This window comes from Sminthopsis crassicaudata, chromosome 2 (genome assembly GCF_048593235.1).
Source record: "Sminthopsis crassicaudata isolate SCR6 chromosome 2, ASM4859323v1, whole genome shotgun sequence".
Taxonomy (NCBI): Eukaryota; Metazoa; Chordata; class Mammalia; order Dasyuromorphia; family Dasyuridae; genus Sminthopsis; species Sminthopsis crassicaudata.
In genome coordinates, this window is record NC_133618.1 from 78967745 (window position 1) to 78985163 (window position 17419).

Consider the following 17419-nt stretch of genomic DNA (forward strand, 5'->3'; position numbering starts at 1 on the left):
CAACAGATCCAGCCAGCCTCTGCCCCGCCCATCCCCACCACCACGTAAAGCAGTTTTAATGGTAAGCCCTGGGTGGGACTAGGAATGCCATTTCCCTGTTCCTTCTCCCCAATCGGATTTCTCACGGGCTCTTTTAAAACTCCCAGATCTGACTGGTTCAAATCTGGAACTGCAGCGTTCCTGGTTCTTTAACATCAGGCAATGGAGTGAAAGGGAGAAAAGGATAATGAGGGTGGGTTGTTAAGTGAATTAGGCCCTGCAAAAGAATGACAAAGAAGCAGCTCCGAGCTACAGCTGAGAGTAGTGTGTGAAAAATGAGGAGTTATTTTATCCAGGTGAGAAAATTCTCAACAGAAAATCTGGTGGAGGTCAGTCATTAAAGCTGGGAAGGAAAGGAACTGGAGAGACAAAGAATTTGTGGAACAAAGGCGCTGAGATAATGGGAATTAATTCCGGCAGAGGAAGCAAAAGAAGGAAAATGTAGCATCAGAACAGGGTATAGTAAGCTTGTGGGCATTTTTTATATCCCCAGTGCTTAGCATAGTGCTTGGCACATAGTAGGAGCTTAATAAATGCTTATTGATTGATTGAGGGGAAGCAAAAGGTTGACCAGTGCAGCAAGAGGACAGGAATATAAAAGAGGATGTGAAAAGTCATGATCAGGAGTTCAACTAAAAAGAAATAAAGCCGGGAAATCACAAATTGGAGGAAGAAGAGGTTAACGAGCAGTCAAAGTTCATCACAGACTCGTAGAAATGCAGTTAAAAAAGGAAATTTGAGATTTGTAGGTGTCAAACTTAAGATGCATAGAGGGTAAAACTTTCCCTGTAACTGGGAGATCATGTTAATTTGTGGTTTTCTAAGTCAACATGGGGATTTGAATTTGACTCCTCTAGCTCCTTCTGTCAATAAAGGAATACTTCCTATAATCTATTGACAAATACTCAGCCATTTCAATATAACCATAATAATAACTAGCATTTTTCCCAGGCAGTGGTCCTCAAACTTTTTAAATAGGGGCCAGTTCACTGTCCCTCAGACTGTTGGAGGCCCGACTATAGTAAAAACAAAAGCTCACACTCTGTCTCCGCCCCTCAGCCCATTTGCCATAACCCATCAAGCACTACTGCCCGAGGGCAGTAGTTTGAGAACCCCTGGGTGCTTTGAGGTTTACAAAGTAACTTTACAAATCTCCAGATTTGTAAAGGAGCCCCTTATCTTCTTGGATAAATTTCAAGTACAAAAAGTAAGCAGAAGCAAGAAAGAATGTTTACTGTGGGATGAGACAAACAAGGTCCAGAGTCCAGAGGTCAAGAAACAATAATCAAAAGCTTAGATTAGAAGACCAAAGAGCAAAGGATATGACAAGAGATCAGGATCTAGGCAATGTGTCTGGGCGAGAAGCAAAGATCAGAAGCAGTTATAGAGTTATATTAGAACAAAGAAATTTGTGGGGTTTTAGGTTAATTTTTTTTAAAGCAGATCCCATATTCTTCCTGCCCAGACTAAAATATGTGTCAGAGTGGGATGTGGAGAAAGTGAACCGAAATATGTCTCAGAGTGTGATATATGGAAAGTGAACTTATCAGAGGAAGCAAATAGGATGTCTGGCTGTAGTGAAAAATCAGGGAGCCAGGCAGTTCCTGACAGGAAGCAGAATCTCTTTTTTAAAATATAAAATTTCCTTTAAAATCAATGGAGAGAGAGAGAGAGAGAGAGAGAGAGAGAGAGAGAGAGAGAGAGAGAGAGAGAGAGAGAGAGAGAGAGAGAGAGAGAGAGAGAGAGAGAGAGAGAGAGAGAGGCGTCAAATAACTATGATGTGTCTAGTTTTCAAAAATTAATGTTTCAGAGAATAATGCATAATCAAAATGGAACAGGGTTATTATAATAGTGCTATAATAGAAGACTGGTGCTTTTAAAATTATTCTTTGCTGGCCCTGGAAAAAAATATTTGTAATGAAAAGATGCAAAGATGGATGAAATGATGCTGCCAATGCAATCCAAATGACATTGAAATAGTAGTGTATATAAATTGTATGTCATTATTTGAGCATCCTCATTGGACAGTCAGGAGGCTGAATCAATCAATACTTAAATAGATTCAGGCTATTCACTGAAAGATCAAATACTGAAGCTGAAAGCTTAAATACTTTGGCCACATAATGAGAAGCCAGAATTCGTTGGAAAAAACTCTGATGTTGGGAAAGTTTAAAGGTAGAAGGAAAAGGGGATGGCAGAGATGGATAGAAACCATCATAGAAAGAATGAATGTAAACTTAGATAGACTTCAAGAGGTAGTAAAGGATAGATGGGCCTGATGTGCTATAGTTCTTGGACCTACAAAGAGACATAACTAATGAGTCAACAGCAAAGCATCATCAGTGTTTGGGGTTCTATGTAAGTATTGTGACAGCAACATTCCAGCCTGTTTATATTTTAAAAAATTTTTTTATTAATTTTATAATTATAACTTTTTTTTGACAGTATATATGCATGGGTAATTTTTTTTACAACATTATCCCTTGCACTCACTTCTGTACCGAATTTTCCCCTCCTTTCCTCCACCCCTTCCCCTAGATGGCAGGCATTCCCATACATATTAAATATCTTATAGTATATCCTAGGTACAATATATATGTGCAGAACAGAATTTTGTTGTTGTTGTTGCAAAGGAAGAATTGGATTCAGAAGGTAAAAATAACCTGGGGAGAAAAACAAAAATGCAAACAGTTTACTCATTTTCCAGTGTTCCTTTTCTGGGTGTCGCTGATTCTGTCCATCATTGATCAATTGGAACTATGTTAGATCTTCTCTTTGTTGAAGATATCCATTTCCATTAGCATATGTCCTCATACAATATTGTTATTGAAGTGTATAATGATCTCCTGGTTCTGCTCGTTTCACTTAGCATTAGTTGATGTAAGTCTCTCCAAGCCTCTCTATTTCTCCTGTTGGTCATTTCTTACAAAACAATAATATTCCATAACATTCATATACCATAATTTACCCAACCATTCTCCAATTGATGGGCATCCGTTCATTTTCCAGTTTCTGGACACTACATAAAGGGGCTGCCACAAACATTTTCAGCCTGTTGATAATAAGCATTAAGACAAAAGCACAGTCAAACTAAAACCCAGAAAAGTCAATTGGTTAGCCAAAACTCATCTTGTCCAGCTTAGTCAGGAGAGAGGGAGGGAATAAGTATTGATTAAGCACTTGCTATTTGCTAGGTACTGTGCTAAATGCTTGACAAATACTTCATTTGGGACAAAATCCCTCATGGCAGTTAGGTGCTTTTATTATTCCAATTTTACATTTGAAGAAACTGAGATAAACAGATGTTGCATGGTGTAATCAGTATCATATAACTAGTGTGTAAAGACAGATTGGAACTTAACTTCTTGATTCTAGGCTTAGTACTTTCCACTGTATCACACAGGTGCCTCTAGAAATGGGGCAAAATCTCACTAGTGACTTTATATACAAAAATATTCAAAGCAGCATTTTGTGTGACAACAGAAAACTGGAAATTAAATATGTGCCCAGTGATTGGAGAACTGATAAATCACTTTTAAAGTATATTAATTCATTGAGCTTAAAAGAATGACATTTTTAAGAAATTCAGAGAAACATAGAAGACTATCTGAATAAACTGAAGTAGAATGAAGACAAATAAGAGACTGAAGAACAATGTACATGGTGATTCTACTAAAAAAAAGAAAGATAGCATCAAGGCATTAAAAACAAGACCAAATATAACACACAAAAGTTGACATCACACTATCAATCAAACAGATATCCTTTCTATTGGCAAACAATAAACTACAAAAGTGAATATTGACATATATGATCAACCAAGTAGCTGTACTTAATAGTTCCTGAAGAATAAACTGTAAAGATGATGAAATATGAAAATATATAATATCTTAGTGCCTGAAGCTGAAATTTCCAGATTATATTTTGTGAAACCCTACAGTTAGTAGATGGGAACTGGGAAGTTCTAGAGAAATTTCAGTAGTGGCAGTTTTATCCAGCATCGTGCTTGGGGGTGTGACAAAGAGTTTGGGAAACATCACAAACCTGGCAAAGAGACCTGCTAAAGTCATAATGAAGAATTTAACTACTCAGACATCTGCTGATGCTCTCCCTTGCTGCCAAAAATGAACCAGCTAATGAATTCTTGACGCACTTGTAATTATCATTTCATGCTTCTAAAGGTAGTGGAAGTATCTGAGTAAAACTGCTACTCTAGATCTGATTATTATTAGAAGAATTATCTGCCTGATGAAATGAAAATGATGAAAACTTTGGGAAGAAGTGAACAAATCTTAGATTTTGCAATGTCAGAGATGAGTATAGACACAGTCTAATGTGCCCTTTAGATGTAGGAAGATTAGGTTTCAAAGAGATCAGAAAGAGTGACATAAACAAATTAGAGGATCATGGGGAAAAAATATCTGTCAGAGATGTAATATGGATAGGGGGAAAGTGCATGTTTCAATCCAGAAATAGAAAGGTTCACAGGAAGTAAAATGGACAATTTTTATAAAATAAAATTTTAAAAGTTATTCACAGGCAAAACTAAAATAGTTAAAAATAGAAAAGAAGCAGGAAAAGGTGGAATCTTTCAAGTTTCTCTAATAAAAGTTTCATTTTTAAGATATATAAGGATATAATTCATATTCATAAAAATTAAGTCCTTCTCCAATTTTCCAGTTTTAATAGAAAGAAATCCAATATGAAAAAATATTCTCTAAATCATTAATAAAAATGCAAGTAAAAAAAAAAACTCTAAAAGTACTACCATGAGAATGGCAAAATTGTCCCCCGTCCCCCCCACAAAAGGGAAAATGACAAATGCTGGAGGGGCTATGAAAAAACAGGTATATTCAGTCTTCTGGGAAGCAATTTGGAACTATGCCCCAAAAGCTATTAAACAGTGCAGACCCTTTGACACAGTGGTACCACTACTAGGTCAAAGAGATCAAAGAAAGAAAAAAAAAAGATCCATATGCATTAAAAAATATATTGATAGTTCTTTTTTATGGCAGCAAAAGAATTGAAACTGAAGGGGGGATGTCTATTAATTGGGAAATAAATTGAACATTATGTTAGTGGTTTCCTAACTTTTGTTCTCAGTATCTTTATATTATTTTATTAAAATGAGTTCAATTAAAAATAAAATTTTATTAAAATTATTTTTATTTATTTTTTTGCTGAGGCAATTAGGGTTGTGTCTTGCCCAGGATCACACAGCTAGGAAGTATTAAGTGTCTGAGCCTAGATTTGAACTCAGGTCCTCCTGAGACCCCTCCAGGGCTAGCACTCTATCCACTGCACCATCTCACTGCCCCTTATTACAATTTATTAAAAAAATTATTTATAATCTGTCTGAAGTTTTTGCTTAAGTGGGTTGTATTTATAGATAGTTCCTATATTTAGAAATAAAAATTAATTTTGAATTTGTAGACTTTCTGAAAGGCTATCAGAGACTCCTGGATTCTCCGGATCACACTTGGAAAACTACTCAGTGGGAGTATAAGAATGTGATAGAATATTATGTGTTATAAGAAATAATGAAGGAATAATTTCATTGGAAATTTTTTTATTATTATTATATATATATATTTTATAATATTATCCCTTATATTCATTTTTCCAAATTATCCCCCTCCCTCCCTTTACTCCCTCCCCCCGATGACAGGCAATCCCATACATTTTACTTGTGTTACAATATAACCTAGGTACAATACATGTGTGTAAATACCATTTTCTTGTTGCACAATAAGCATTAGATTCCGAAGGTACATGCAACCTGGGCAGACAGATATTAGTGCTAACAATTTACATTCACTTCCCATTATTTCTTCTCTGGGTGTAGCTACCTCTGTCCATCATTGATCAACTGGAAAACTGGAAGTGAGTTGGATCTTCTTTATGTTGAAGATTTCCACTTCCATCAGAATACATCCTCATACAGTATTGTTGTTGAAGTGTACAGTGATCTTCTGGTTCTGCTCATTTCACTCAGCATCAGTCGATGTAAGTCTCTCCAGGCCTCTCTGTATTCCTCCTGCTGGTCATTTCTTACAGAGCAATAATATTCCATAACCATGAAGGAATAATTTCAGAGAAACTCATACAGACTTGTGTGAAACAATGCAAAGAAAGGAAAACAATTTATACAGAAATAGTAATTCCATACAAACAACTTGGAAAGGCTTAGGAACTCTGATCAACACAATAACCAACTACGACTCCAGAAGACTCATGATGAATGATACTTGCTGCTGGATAAAGAGATGATGAACTCAGAGTAGAGATTGAGACATCTACCTATTCATCCATCTATCCATTTATTCATCTGTTTGTCCACCTCTCTGTCTATGTGTCTATGTATCCACCTATTCTTACAATTCATATATATATGCATATATATTATATATATATACACATATCTATATGTACATGTATGTATATACATTTAAGTGTGCGTAGATGTATTTATATATGTATTCAATCCCTCTCCCCAATATTAGAGGATGATTTCTGTAGGTTGAAAAGGAATAGAGGACCCAGAAAATGCTAGAATGTCATCGTGATCAATGGACCATGCCAGACTAGAATTTCTAGCTGGACACATCAGTGGATACTGTAGAAACAGTAATCCTAGAATTTAGCTGTTAACTTTAAAGGAAGATTTGCAAAAGGAATCTCCTCTATTAAATTCCAGGCCAATTTATTCATTGGGAATATATATTGAATATACAGACAAATTGTGACCTTAAAATAACAAGAAAAAAAAAAAACCTTACTAGTTTCATACAATTAAAAAAAACAAAACAAAAAAAACCCAAAAAACTACTAGATTTGGAATTTTAAGGCCTGAGTTCAAATCTTAGCCCTACCCTGATTCTTTACACATTAGTCCATCTCTACTCATCTGCCCAAATTAGCTTCCTAAAGCACATTAGATTGCTTAACACAGAGATACTCTGGGTCAGTGACCATGTGAATGGATATCAGATAATCTGAGCAAGCCCAGGACAAGACCTTTGGGCAGCCTCCATGTTCCAAATATCCTTTGTAGTTTGTATATAAGTTGTATCCCCAGCCATAGTAGCTGTTCTATTAAGCATTTAATAAATGCATGCTAACTTACTAAATGAATATTTGCCTCTATTTAATGATTCAATTCATGCTTCTAGATCCTGAATTGATGGGTCATTTCAATAAATATTAATTACCATTAGATTGTGAATGTGTATCAGTGCTAGTTAACAGAAGGGGTTAGCTGAATAGGACATCTTGAAGCTTGGGACGTAAAAACCAATATACACAGAAGCTTTCCAAAAATTCTCTAAATCCACCCTTTATTAGTTTTGGTTTCTAATATGGTAAATGTCTATGAATACAACCTACATAGTAACTCTGAACAGATCCTCAAAATATTTAATAGTATAAAAGTTTACAAAGAACAAAAGTTTGAGAACCACTGATCCACTGTGTGCCAGGTGCTATACTAAGTTTTTTACAAATATTTTCTCATTTTATCCTCATAGCAAGCTGGGTGCTTTAATTATCCTAATTTCTCAATGAGGGAAGCCTAGACAAATGGAAATTAAGTGACCCCAGAGTTTCCCAGCTAATAAGTGTCTGTGGCTAGATAAAACAAATGAAGTATTGGTCTTTAGCCTAAAGAAGAGAAGACTTGGGAGGGATATAACATTTATCTCCACAAATATAAAGGCTTGGAAAAAGAATTAGATTTATGTTTGATCCTAGAAGGCAGAATTTAAAACAATGGGTAGAGATTAAAAAGGAAAGAGTAACAAAAGGAAATCTTCCAATGTAGAATGGGCTGCTTTGGGAAGCAGTAAGTTCCATCTTTAATTTAATGACCATTTTCTTAGGGTACTGTTGATGTTCATGTTTGAATTGGACCAGCCTTTAAAGTCCCTTCCAAATTTCATTTACTGTCATTTAATGAAACACCATCACTTTGGAAAGAAATTGGAAATAAGACCAAGAAACAAAAAGCAAAGTTGTTTTTTTCTCTTCCTCTTATGTTCTTTCCTAATGTTCTGAACTAGTAATTTTTTTTTCTCCCACACCTCAACTCCTAGACAAGTTTGGTCAGTGGAGATCAACATGCTTGTGTGCTCAAAGCTGTCCTCACTCAACAAATAAACTGTGTTCACAGGACTCTGAGTAGTGCAAACAAGTCTCTGTTCTCCACAAAGGCTTGAGTTGGACCAGGCTTTGAAATAACAGCAGGCGAGAACTCTCCCCCACAAATTCTATATCCGTGTTATTTATTTATACAGAGCCTTGAGTGTACGAAATGCCTCCCAAGAGAACTTGCCAAGAACTAGAACACAATCTCTGCCCTTTATAAGACAGCTTTGCTTTTTTTCCCACAGGCCTCCTGAATAGGGTGGATATGATGTTGTGAAATATTTTGGCCCAAATAAAGGAAGGAACTAGAAAAGAACAACAGGTGAATTGCTGGTGTGGCCAGCTATTGTTAAAAAAATTTTTTTAAATAAGAAAAGCTCCTTTTTTTCCTTCCCTTCCCCCTTTTCTGAGAAAGACTGTCAGATGCATGAATAAATTTTCATCAGTAATCCCAAGGGAGATCATCCACAATAAATCTTGCTTTCATGTTCTATTGACAGATGACACTTAGTCTGTTTAATTCCATTCCTTTTTTGGAGCTGTCCATTATCTCTAGTTAGCCTTACCTCTCAAAATGCTTTAAAAATGAAAACACTGTTACCTCTTCTAATCTAGGGATACTGTAATTCAGAAAGAAAACACATTGAAGGAGGAAGGAAAGTGAAAGGAGGAAGGAGGGAGAGAAGAAAAAAGAAGGGAGAAAAGACAGACAGACATACCCATGCAGAAAGAGATAGAGACAGAGAGGAAGAGAGAATTGGAGGGATGAGAGAGATATCAGGAATGAAGGGAAGAAGAGATGGATGGACAGGCAGTCAGAGACAGAGAGAGGAGGAGAAAGGGCGGTAAGGGAAAATGATACAGAAAGTCAGAAACAGAATGATAAAGACAGAAAGAGATAATCAGAAAGGGAGGCAGCTCAAAAAGTTATCAAAACTGTGCATACCCTTTGACCCAGCAGTGATACTACTGAGATTATATCCCATAGAGATCTTAAAGGCGGGAAAGGGACCCACATATACAAGAATGTTTGTGGCAGCCCTCTATGTAGTGGCAAGAAACTAGAACCTGAGTGGCTGCCCATAAATTGTAGAATGGCTGAATAAATTGTGGTATACGAATGTTATGGATATTATTGTTCTGTAAGAAACGACCAGCAGGATGATTTCAGAAAGGCCTGGAGAGACTTACATGAACTGATGCTGAGTGAAATGATCAGAACCAGGAAATCATTATACACAGCAATAATGAGATTATATGATGATCAATTCTGATGGACGTGGCTCTCCTCAACAATGAGATGATCCAAACCAGTTCCAATTGTTCAGTAATGAAAAGAGCCATCTGCACCTTGAGAGAGGACTATGGGAATTATGTGGTTTACAACATAGCATTTTCATTCTTTCTGTTATTGTTTGCTTGAATTTTTGTTTTCCTTCTCAGTTTTGTTTTGTTTTTTTTTTTTTTTGGTTTGTTTTTTTCTTTCTAGATCTGATTTTTCTTGTGCAGTAAGATAACATATTTAACATGTATTGGGCTCTCTGCTATCTAGGGGAGAGGGTGGGGGGAAGGAAGGTAAAATTTGGAACAGAAGGTTTTGCAAGGATCAATGTTGAAAAATTACCCATGCTAATAATAAAGCTATAATAAAATAAGTTTTGTTTTTTTTTTTTTAAAGGAAGAGAAGCAGAGAGGGAGGGAGAAAAAGAGGAAGGAAAGATAGCTTAGTTTAAGCTGATATTACTTCTTAGTGATCTAAAGAATTATATTGTGTCCATTGAAAAGAAATGAGTGAACCAAGAAAAGTTAGATAAGGAGGAAAAGAAGAAAGAACATTTCCTACCTTCTCGACCTACATCCTTTTTAGAGTGTCTCCATTATCTTGTTCATAGAATTGATACTTTCCCATATCTACAAATGTAAGTTTAAAAATATATTCCAAAGTGAAATAGTTATTTTTTGGAATTAAAATGCTTATTTGATCATCCATTATTTGGTTTTCAATGCCTTTTATTTGCAAAGATAATCTAAAGTCAATTATTTAGGAGTCATAGTCCCAAGGGGGGGGGGGGATACTGGATAGCTCTATCTCATAAGGGGTGTGATTTTCAATGATTTTGAGGAGCCAAGATTTAAGGAGTTCCAGAGCCCTTTTACCTACTCCTTGAATGCTGTAGAATTAGGTTCCTGATACAATTCTTGAGGGTTACATATGAAGTAAGAATTCTTGTTATCCTCTGAGTATTTAGGAATTAATCTTACTTAAGGATATTTCATTGGATAGATTTAGCTATCTGAAACACCACTTTGCCTATTACTCTCTTCTTCATTAAAAAAAAAAAAACCACACACACACACACACCCTTGGTGGCTCCCCATTTTTCTTAGGCTAATGTCCCATATCTATCACTTACTAGCTTTGTAAACTTGGGAAGGTCATTTCAGTTCTCTGACCTTTACTTCCTTCCTCCATGTTAGAATGACTGGAATGGACTAGACCATCTTTCAGTTCAAATTTCTTAGCATGGCATTTGAGATCCTATATTATTTTGCTTTACACTGATTTCCTACTCCTCCCCAGCGTCAACTTTGATTTAGATGGGTTTCCTAATTCCTGGAATACACCTGATTCAATTTTGTCTGTGTATCTTTGATTTTGCTGGCTTGATTGCTCTACCCTGCTTTTATCTAAGATGTATCCATCCTTTCTCCTCCACGAAGTCTTCCCTTACCACCCTCACTCATACAGTCAAAATATCAGCGATCTAGAGCTATGGGCCAATCTCATCTAACTCCTTCATTTTATAAATGGGAAAATTATGTTAAGTAATTTCCCCGAGTTCACAAAGATAGAAAGTGGAAGAGCATGGATTCAGACTCAAGTCATCTGACTACAAATGTAGTATTCCTTCCCCCTATACCACATTGCTAATAATTCGCTCTTCCATAGGCTTAGCTTTTGTTAGCTGAAATATTCATATTAGCATTGAATCTTAACATTGTAGAATCAATCCTAAATTATAAGATTTAAAGTTGAAAGGGATTCAAAGCATTCTAGCTCATCTCTTCTGCTCAAAGACTAAAACATCTAAGAGACTTCCCCAGTATTACATGAGCAACTAGAATTTGAACTCAGTACTTTTTCATGCAAACCAGTCCAGCTTTTCCACTGCACCATGCTGATTACCTAATCATCTCATTAAAGGGATTTTGAGTGATGGGAAATGACGGAAAAGAGAAAAGGGAACTCAAGGAATGACCTCAGTATTTTTTAGTGAAGGATGAAGTAAGGGCTTCAGCTGAAAGGGTAGATTAAAGCAGTGCCATGGGAGGTTTGAGCAAGGATAGAAAAATTTGGAGTAGCTATTGTGGGACAGTGTTGGGACAGTGTTGTAAGTGGGACAGTGAATTGATCATAGAGGTATAAAAGGATTGCCTTGCTGCAGAGATGGCCTGTGAGGTATATGTCTCACCTTTGCAAGAGATCATAACCTCCTCAAGAGCATAATTGTAACTCCAGAAAATGTTAAGTCTAGTAGGGAAACTACCCCGACAAATGAATGGAAACTGGTGATGTTCATTGTTTTTGGCAAGAACATTGTAGGAAGAGAAGTGTATGAAATAAGCCTCAAGAGGGAGGTTGGAGCCAGATTGTGGAGGGCCTCAGATGCCAGGCTAAAGAGTTTGTTTTATTCAGTATGCAACAGGAAACAAGAAACCAATTAATAAACTAATAAGCATCTAGTATGTGTCAGAAACTGTGGTAAATGCTAGAAATAAAAAGAGGCAAAAAACTGACCCTGTCTTCAACAAGTTTCATTCTAATAGAACAAGATGGTCTTGACATGAAGAATGAAGGGAAGGGAGAGAGTGAAGGTAGTGACACTGGTTCAGTAACTCTTGGAACAGCCCAAGTGATAGGTAATGAGGTTCAGAACAAGGATGATTCCTGTGTCAGTGGAAAGAGGAATATTGTGAAGGTAGAATTGACAGGACATCACAACAAATTGGAAATGAAGGAAAAAGAAGAAAGAGTTAAATATGAATGAGATTTCAAACCTGGAAGACTGAGAGTAGAGAGTCACCCAGCCATCAGAAAAAATAGAATAGGAAAGTTGAAGATAGATGTCTTGGGGCAAGGTTCTGTTCCAAAGAAACTTGTGACTTGTCCCTTGCTCCAAGGAGCTCACACAGTCTATTTGGGAAGATAAGATATGGGGATTTCATTACTCCAAGGATCTGCAATTTCAAATGCATCTCACAGTTCTCTTAACAGCTGCTGAGAATGAAAAAATTTTATCACCTGGTGACCAAGTGTCTGGAATTTAGCCAGTCTGGTTCTGAGCCAACAGGCCATTGTTGGGTGTGTACTTCAAATATTCCTAGCTCCATGAGAATCTGTTAGGCCTTGTGCTCCATTAGTTTAGATTTCAAAAACACAGAGTCAGCTCCACCCAGAAACCTAGTCATTTGCTGTGCTGAGGTTTAATAATACAACTATTGAAAACAGGTTATTACAACAATGTATTGACAAGGCATTGTGATTTAATAAGAATCATAATACTCACATTTACAGAGTGCCTGAAGTTTCCCAAGAACTTTCTTAACAAAACTCTTCTGGTTTTAGGTGGGAAAATTGAGATACAAGGATGTTAAGTGAACTTACCTGAATGATACAACGTGTACTCATCAGAACAGGGATTTTTACCCTTCCTTGACACAGTTCTTTTTCCATTACTCTCATGCTGTTCTTTGACCATAATTAATGAATGGCACAAACCAGTCAGTATATAAGAATTCAGATGAGTGGGAGTTTTCATTGCAACACACAGACACACCTAAACTCAGTAAAATCCAGTAACTCTCCATTATCCATCAAATGTAAAATCTTCCCAATCTGGCTCCTCCTTCCTATCTTTCTAGTCCCTCCCACATATTCTATGACCTAATAACACTGATGTTCCTACTCTTCTCTCTGGACACTATCTCTTCCAGCTCCATGCCTTTTCACTGCATGTTCTTCATAAATGGAAAACTTTCCCTTCCTCCATCTGCCCACTGCCTTCCTTCAAGGCTTGCCTCAAATTCCACTTTCTGAAGCAGGCCTTTTCCAGTCTCTCTCCCTGCTAATATCTTTCCTCCAAACTTACCTTCCATTTATAACATATATGTATATATATATTACTTCTACATACTTGTCTGAGGATTGTATCCTCCTTCAGCTAAAAGACTGTTTTTGCCTTTCTTGGTTTCATCCAGTGCTTATAACAATGTCTGGCACATAGTAAACATTTAATAAATGCTTCTTGTTGTGCAGTCATAGCCAACTTTTCATGATCCTGTGACCCACCCTGTTCTTGGCAAAAATATTGGAGTGGTTTGCCTTTTCCTTCTTTAATGGATTAAGGTAAACAAATTAAGTCTTGCTGACACTAAACCTGCATCACTATCCACTACAGACCACTTAGCTGCCCACCATCTTCTGCATGAAGCCTTTCTTGAGGCATCCAAATATTTATACCCTCTTTCTAAAATATCTTGTATTTAATGACTTTCTATATTTGTATTTATTCACTTGACCTTTATGTATACATACATGCACACTTGTCTTACCTCTTAGAATGTAAACTCCTTGTAATCATATGCCCAGCACCTAGTGAAGTTATAGATATCTAATAAATACCTGTTGATTGATTGGTTTTGAAAAGAAAGGAGAAAAATATGAGGACAAATCTAGTATCTATAATCAGTGTCATTGAATGAGGTTCCTTCCCTCTTCCCCCCCCCCCCAACTCCATATTTCCTCCATTATCTTCTCACTTCCATTCACCTTTTCAGAGAAGGCTTCACACTTTAATCCCATTCAGATTTTAAATCCCTTCAGCATTTATTTTCAGGAGTTCCTCCAGTTACAGATTTAAACAGTCCTTACATTATATGAGTGAGTTATCTGTTAATCCTCTTCCCCTACTAAATCTAAAACTACTTGAACTCTACAAAACTAAAAAGTTCCAGGATTGAAGGTGCTACCTGAAGAGCAGCATGAGGAAACTCTTTCACCTTAGGGCTATCATTTCCTCCATTTTCAAATTAATAGCAGCTCAGGTAATTCTGCATTAAATAAATATCCTACTCATAATATCATACATATAATTTCTCAACCCCTTTCCTCCTTTAAGTTCCAATTCTTAACCAGCTATTTTAGGAAAATTTCTCTTTAATCCTTTTTTGTTTCAAGTTAATAATTCTTAAGAAAGATAATGGTGCAGATTTCCTTAGAAACATTTTTAAAGAAAAACATATCCAAAGGAATCATTGCCTTCCATCACAGAACTCTTAAAAATGTCCTAAAATCCCCTTCAGAATTTCTGAGATATTCTCCATCTACCTCCTCTTTCTACTCTAATTAAGTCTAGTTTTCTTCAGGCACCAACATTCAAGATAAATAAAACACCAATTCTTATTCAATTATATTTTTAAATTTTTAATTCGTATGATTACAATAGTATTGCTTTCTACAGTTTTTCATTACAAATTAAAACGAATCTCAACCACATTATAATTTTGTTAAACAGACTTTCCTGGACTATCTTGGGAGTATAAGTATTATTTATGGCATTGTTTCTTTGGGAAAATGTGTTCCAAATTCCAGTCAACTGCCTTCTATATGAACTTTTAGAACACAAACTATTTGTATACTAGGGTCACTATACTGACTACACAAACCAGATTATTTAGTAGTAGTTGATACTTAAACACAGTTTAGTTATTTCTAGTGTTCGTCCTGATTCCTCAACTACAGTGTCACTCTAAGTATATAGAGTCCTTTCTTCCCCATGTCTGATGTTGTTACCTCTCCTACTATCACAATTTAGGTCTTTATCAGCATACTTAGATTATGGTAATGGACTCCCAATTTAACTCTATCATTTTCTCCCTTCTCTAACCCAATCCATCATAAACATTGGTGCCAAACAAATATTCTTGAAAGTCTTCTTGAATCATATATCATTTTCCTGTCCTAAAGACTTCAGTATCTCACCAATATCTAGAGCTTAACCTGGAGTTCATGAGCTTTTTTTTTTTAATAACTATATTTCAATATATTTGGATTCCTTTATAAGCCTATGCATTTTTATTTAAGCATTTAAAATATTCTGAGAAAAAGTCCATCGACTGTCAAAGGAGTCTATGATACAGAAGAAAGGTAAAGAATTGCTATATCTATTCCCAAAATAATATCTAAGCTCCTTATCTTTCCATACAAAGTCTTCTACCATATGAGTTTATGTTATCTTTCTTTTATTTTGTTTATTTTTATTTTTTATAGTTTTTATTTACTAGATATATGTATGGGTAATTTTACAACATTGATAATTGCCAAACCTTTTGTTCTAATTTTTCCCCTCCTTCCCCTCCCCTCCAGATGGCAGGTTGACCAATACATGTTAAATATGTTAAAGTATAAATTAAATACAATATATGGATACATGTCCAAACAGTTGTTTTGCTGAACAAAAAGAATCAGACTTTGAAATACTGTACAATTAGCCTGTGAAGAAAATCAAAAATGAAGGCAGACAAAAATAGAGGGATTGGGAATTCTGTAGTGATTCATACAGAGTTTTTTCTCTGGGTGTAGCTGGTTCAGTTCATTACTGCTCTATTGGAACTGATTTGGGTCATCTCATTGTTGAAAATGGCCACGAAAATCAGAATTGATCATCATATAGTATTGTTGTTGTTTAGTAATGATCTCCTGGTCTTGCTCATTTCACTCAGCATCAGTTCATGTAAGTCTCTCCAGGTCTCTCTGTAATTCATCCTGCTGATCATTTCTTACAAAACAATAATATTCCATAATATTCATATACCACAATTTATTCAGCCATTCTCCAATTGATGGGCATCCACTCAGTTCCAGTTTCTGGCCACTACAAAGAGGGCTGCCACAAACATTTTTGCACATAGAGATCCCTTTCCCTTCTTTCAGATCTCTTTGGGATATAAGCTCAACAGTAACACTGCTGGGTCAAAGGGTGTGCACAGTCCAACAACTTCCCGAGCATAATGTTACCTTTCTAATCTTTTCTATCTCCTTCCTAGTGACAAATACAGTGCCATCTATATAAAAAGTACTCAATTAGATCCATTAATTTAAACATATTTAATGACTTTAAATTAAATCATTAATTTATTTCTGGTCCTCTGAGAAGAAAACTCTTTTTGAGAAATGAGTTCTACATTTATTCCTGATTCTTTTGCTTAGTTTCTTTTGTATTGAATCAGGTTCCTATAAAGGAAGGTCGCTTTTCTACTCTGGACTTCAGTTTTCTCATCTGAAAAGTGAGGGAACTGAACCAGAGTATCTCTGTCACTCCTTTCAGTTCTATATTTCATACTGCTGTGACCTCTCTGAGTCTTAGATTTCTTTTGCATAAAGTAGGGATTATAATACCTGTATTAATTCCCTCACAAGCATTATTGTGAGAAATTCATTATGACTTTCAACTTTTGGTTGTCTGAGATATTTCTAAACCATTATTCCCATTTTACAGGTGAAAAAATTAAGGTATAGAGTGCTTGCCCCTAAGTCAATCAGCATGTGGTAGTATTCAGAGATCCATTTTCTGGAGACATTAAATTTTAAAAGGATCAAAGACCTAACAGCAGGAATGTTCATATTTTAATTACACTCCAAATCTGGATTTTAAGGAAATTAAATCCTTCTTAGATGAACATTCTAAGGAATGTGAAGCTTTGCGGTTACATTCCTGTGTTTCCCCCACCTTTCAATGTGTTAAATCAATAGGTTGATTTTGTGGGCAGAAAAAAAAAAAAAGAAAGAAATCCGGCTTTGATGAATCCAGGGTTTGTTCCAAGTTAAATATAGTTGGAATGCTAATAACTGATTCCTAGCAGGCCTTAGAAGCTTAGTTCAAGCCAAGGTGCCAGCAACCTTGCAAAGAGAGAAGGTCACAGCTCTGAGATCTGCAATGAAAATTGGGCAACTAATCTGGAAAGTTCAGCTTTCAAGTTTCCTACCTCCTGGGATTTAACTCTCTCACTCTCACCCCTCTACCAGCCTTCTCTCACTATAGGAGGTAAGGTTACCTTTGTCTGCCTATGAAACAGAGCTTAGAAACTCACATCTATAAAATAAGGAGCTAACATTAAATGATCTCTAAGGTCCTTTCAAACCAAAAGTTCTAAGATTGAAAGAGGAGCAGCCATTCTC

At 36.0% G+C, this 17419-nt stretch overlaps 1 long non-coding RNA gene across 1 annotated transcript in view; it reads right to left on the reverse strand.

The window, feature by feature from the left end:
• The window catches only part of LOC141553224 (uncharacterized), a 41690-nt gene extending 28683 nt beyond the window's left edge, over window positions 1-13007 (reverse strand). The window contains exon 1 of the long non-coding RNA XR_012485327.1: window positions 12848-13007. This is a non-coding gene — a long non-coding RNA (uncharacterized LOC141553224). The remainder of the gene's footprint in view (window positions 1-12847) is intronic.
• Window positions 13008-17419: the final 4412 nt, after the last annotated feature.